This window comes from Octopus bimaculoides, chromosome 3 (assembly GCF_001194135.2).
Source record: "Octopus bimaculoides isolate UCB-OBI-ISO-001 chromosome 3, ASM119413v2, whole genome shotgun sequence".
NCBI classification, from domain to species: Eukaryota; Metazoa; Mollusca; class Cephalopoda; order Octopoda; family Octopodidae; genus Octopus; species Octopus bimaculoides.
The window spans coordinates 119504258-119509521 of NC_068983.1; the positions used below are offsets into that span (position 1 = coordinate 119504258).

Consider the following 5264-nt stretch of genomic DNA (forward strand, 5'->3'; position numbering starts at 1 on the left):
ATATATATATATATATACATACACTATATTTATTAAAAAGTTAAGTGAAGACAAACAAAAAGAGCGAAATTATAGAGGTTACAACGTACCATTAATAAAAAGCGAATAAACTGGTCTCATTAGTAATATCAATAAGATAAAGTTACTTAGAAAAATGTATTTGATGTTTCCAAACCAAGTTTAAATTTTGATTGTAAAAACAATTACTTCATTTCACTACATATTATTCTAAAACTAGTTTTAGAGAATTGTATTAAAAGATGTGGATCTCACCTTCCGATGTTCATCAATGTGGATTCAGTCCTCAGAATTTCATTTTGGCTCCTTTTTATTCAGCTAAGACTACAGGAATGTACTCACACCATAAACTTTATGGCCAACATCATAGAAACGTGACTATTTTTATCGCTTGTCTATGTGAGAAAATTTTTCCTTTCTTTTTCAATATCTCCAAAGTAGACGTTTTAACTGATGTGTATATAAGGAGTGGAAAAATAGAAGGAAGAATACAGGACAATTATAACTTCTTTACTCATGAATTTACTTGCAAATGTCGAATAGGAACAGTTTCAGCAATCTAAAGTTGTTATTTTTTTTTCTCTATGTCACTACAAGTTTATACATGTTAAAAGTCATGTCAAAGGAAAGAAGAAATTAAGAGTAATGTTGCTTGACAATGTGAAAAAATTAAATCGTCCGAAGATATTAAATTAGATCTAATTAATGTTCTGAATATGTGGTAAACATTTCTTAATGAGAGAGATCTGAAATTAACATGTCCAGTAACACATTCTGTTTTACTTTTGATTCTAATTTTTTTTTTAACTATTTAGATTATCTTAAAACAATATTTGAAGTGTTGTAACTTACAAAACTTGGCAGACCGTAGATTTGGTTATAGAAATGAAAGAAACTTTGTGGACCCAAAATAGTTTTAAAATATGCTTTTTGTAACTAAATTCACAAACCTTGGAAAGTAATCTCGAAATTAATGTTCAACATAACCTAGCTGCTACAAGATTTTAAATGAAAACCTGACATCTATCGAAATATTTTCAATGAATAATTAATCAATCCAATACCAGCAAAAAAAAAAAGGCGGGGAGGGGCAACAACAAGTTAATCTTTTAATTACTGTGATTGATTGAATGAAAGACATTAACAAGATTTCCATGATCAGAGCCAAACAAGTGGTTCAGCTTCTTTATTGCTGAACGTTTTAATCAACAAAACGGAGAGATATAGCTGTTGTCAAATATGCATGTATGTATATTGAATATAACCTTCAAACTTCGTTTTTACGACTGGAGGGAATAGATATTAAATGAAATGGTCTAAACTTTCACATATGACGAGTTTACTAAGTGACTATCATCAGTAATCATAATTTCGCATCCTAGATTACGTTTTTAAAAATAACAACGAATAAATATATAGGTATGCATCCTAATTGTGAAACAAATTTTCGATAGACTTAATATCTTTGAAGTAAAATAGAGGCTAATTTCGTTTTTTGAAACAAAACACTACATCGTGATATCTGGTCAAACAGATTGCCTCTACCGGCATAACTACAACCTTGTCTTGTCAAACATACACTCTCCCATGTGTCAATTTTTTTAAACCTGTTACAATTGCAAGCTACCTAGAAAATCTCAAAGTTCAATTACCAAAAAGAATCCAAAGCAGGATAGTAGATTTTAAGGTTGCCTTTTCCCGTTTTTGGTTCCTTCATCGTGCAACTTAACATTTACTGTTTGTGCGTCTCACTGATCCAAATGGCAGAATTCAACTGATTTCTGAGCAGTTTTACAAAAGTATTTCGAGTCCATGACTTGAATCACCATAGCGTTTCTGTTTTAATTGATTCCACTGATTTACATTAATTAGCCACCACGATGGGGTGAAACCAAAATACTCTCTTATCTATCAGCTTGCAGTGAGCAAACATGGATCTCAAGACAGCGGGAACTGTAATATGAGTTACGTTTCAAGGTTAGTTATCCAAGTGACTTAAACTAGTGATTCTTGAACTGATAAAAGACAGGTTCCTCCAAAAAATATTACTCAAATTTTATTAATTTTTTGTTAATGATAAGACAGCCAGTTTACATCCATATCATTCTATTTGTTTCGTAATTACATTCCTTTCTACTAGAGGCACTGAAATTTTGGTGAGAGGGGTCTAGTCGATTACATTGCCATTATATTGGACAAATATTAAATGTGGAAGTTTGCTCCTTCACCTCCACATGAATCACTAGTTTAAACGAAGTAGATTGCAAAACAACAGGGAATTTCATTTACCTATTGTCGATTTACGTATACTGTTTATGAGGAACAACTGTGGTTTGGACAGGGTGCTCATGTCAAGTGAAAAACCACCCTAGCCATTGCCATCTTCGAACGCAAAGATATGTAACTGGTGACGCACTCGTTCAGCGTTGTAACAATATTGCTAACCTATAATGTTGAGCTGGTACTTTATTTATCGATTCTGAAAGGATGAAAGACGAAGCTGATCACAGCAGGAATTGCGCAGCGAGCTAGAATGAATACTGCAGAACATTCTGTCTGAATGTTTCATATCTTCGAGGGAGTGGAAGGTGTGCGCGCGCTTACCAAAATAACGTTATCATGTATCGATATATTGCAGAACAACCTGATAAACGGTTTGAATTGAGCATGAAGAAACTCACTAAATCATGACTCAAAGTAAACGAAGTCAAATGCGAGAGCTGACAATCAAACCTCGAATTCCTTGATCACCAAGCCAACAAAGAAGGGGTATATTTAGATAAAACTATAGTCGAAATATAGCCACCAAAGATGTGTCAAGATTACGCACTATGCTGGGGATGATACAATATCCGGGTTGATTTCTCTCTGATTCACTTGTGCTTTACACAGTACCTAGACCTGGGATGATAAGCAGCAACAAAGTTTTGGTGTAGTGAAAATCAGTTCCCCAGTTCTTGCGTACATCAGCGTATCCAAAGAAACTATCGCAAGTGCAGATCCGTGTTGCTACGGTATTGCAGGCTACACATACCATCGTCACATCGACGTCACGAAACCTGTAGAATTTTATTAGCGAACGCTGATCAACATGGACCAGTTCCAACAAGGAGTTGGATGAAGCTCTCCAATCTCCAGCACAGGAGTGAATTGGGCTTGTCTGCCCCTGAGAAGGTGGAGGACTGTTCGAGTCAGAGAGCTTGGGACAACAAAATTTCGAAGACCACCTTCGACTCTCTCTTCATCCAGTCGGACCAGTTTTCAAGGTGCGCTTACTGTCTGCTAGCTCCAAATATTCAGGTGACTGGATTGATGCCATCCTTGAGGCTAACATTGGTGGCCTACTCAGCTTGGACGAACTTCGTATCTACATTGCCCTCAAAGTGGGAGCTGACGTATGCATGGGTTTGATCTGTCGTTGTTGCAGATTCCTCGACTCTACAGGCCTCCATGGTCTCTCTTGCCGTCTGAATGCTGGTCGCTTCGCGCGTCATACGGAGTTAAACATACACAAGAGGAGCTTGGTCCGGGCAAACATCCCCTCCATCATGGAACCATCTGGGTTGTTCAGATGCAATGGGAAAAGATCAGATGGCCTCACCCTGTGCTCCTGGTCGAGAGACAGATGCTTTTTCTGAGATGTCACAGTTAACGACTCCTTTGCTTCTTCTCATATCCTAGATGCTGCAGCCATGGCGAGATCCGCAGCTTCTGCGGCCGAGCGGAACAAAACGCTGAAGAACCGCGATCTGTCAGCCAACTACATTTTCCATCCTGTAGCGTTCGAGACGTTTGGTGGGGTCGGATCACTGACTGCGAGATTCCTGTCTTCACTGGCATCTTGTCTAGCAGAGGTAACCGGTGAAGCTCGTGAGGGCGTTTGGCTGTTCCAGCGCATCAGCCTCGCCATCACCTGCGGCAATGCTGCTGCAAGCGTGCTGACGTGCCTCAATAGTCACTAGAGAGGTTTCCGAGCGCCCCTAACTTTTCAGCCTAAGGTGGTGAATTGTTTTTGTTTTGTTTTTTCTGTTTATTGTTTTGTAATTTTTCAATTGTGTTCTGTTTCGTTCATTTTTCTAATTTATTTTTTCTTTCCTTTTTTTCCTAATTCATGCATTTGTTATAGAGTCTAATTATAAGACTGTCCTTTCACCATGTCTTATTGCAAACCGCATTCATAAATAAAGTTCAGTAATATACTCATAAAAAAAAATTGACAAGACTAGTGAAGTTCAAACTGATTTCAGACCACAAACCTATAGTGCCTTTTATCAACAACAGATGAGGAAGACTATATCTCGGCATACCTACAAAAGTAGGCCCTCCTCCAATTGTGTTTCCCCATAGCTTTCAGAAAAATAAGTACTTTTTAATGAAATATCTTAAGTATTTACAGAATATTGGGTAGGGGTGTATTAGTGAGAATTTACAATGTATTCCTTATTTTTGTCGAGCGGATGACATTATTCCGAACGACGGGAGTGGTGAGGAGGTTGAAAAAAAAGAATTGAAAAGGATTAATTTTTTTTATAATCGTAATTCCCATATTATATTCCCATCAATTTTAGCTTTGTAATTTTTTTTCATCAACACAAGACAAAACCAAATAGAAATATACCGTTTGCGACTGTTAGAGGGAAGGAAGAAACAATAGATATTTTGGTCTCATTATAATTTTCTTCAATTAAAAAATATTCCTTTCTACATTTTAAATGACTGAAATTATCATTCTATAGATACTTCTTTCAACTTATGGTGTTTGATTTTTTTTTTTATTGTGAAAGTTACGATGAAGGGAAGCAGGGTGAGTTTTGTTGTTTTTGTTGTTTTTTTTTTACAAAGATGGCATTTAGTGTCTTACAATATGGAATAGATCTTTTCTGTTTGGCTGCAGAACTGACCAGCTATAGAAAAACGGGCAATTTTTGGTTCACCTTTTCGAGAACCTCCCCGGGATCTTTGTGATTTGACGGGCAACATTTTTTTATGTAGTGTTTTTGGTACCGAAACACTTTCAAACTTCGAATACTTGTATATTTTGTGTTATAGAACAGATAAAAAATTTTGTATTCGAAGTTATTTCATGTAAAAAATTGTCGTATTTCGGTAATTTCAACCAATCACTGACGTCTATTGAGGTGAAAACAATTACGCCGTGGAATATAAACAACGGTGTTACGGGATTTTTTCCCTTGAATAAAATTAGTGCCGTTGTTTGTCAACAAAAACTATTCGTTGTCAGCAAC

The 5264-nt window shown here is 36.4% G+C and overlaps 1 protein-coding gene across 2 annotated transcripts in view; it reads right to left on the reverse strand.

Annotated features, from left to right (window-relative positions):
- The window catches only part of LOC106876649 (coiled-coil domain-containing protein 60), a 45434-nt gene extending 42365 nt beyond the window's left edge, over positions 1-3069 (reverse strand). The window contains exons 1-2 of one of the 2 annotated variants that reach the window (XM_014925264.2): positions 2849-3069; positions 274-468 (exon numbers count right to left, since the gene is read on the reverse strand). The gene's annotated coding sequence lies outside the window, so the exon portion shown is untranslated. Of the gene's footprint in view, positions 1-273; positions 469-1670; positions 2793-2848 lie in introns of those variants that run through there. The other variant, XM_014925263.2, reaches the window with a different exon arrangement.
- Positions 3070-5264: the final 2195 nt, after the last annotated feature.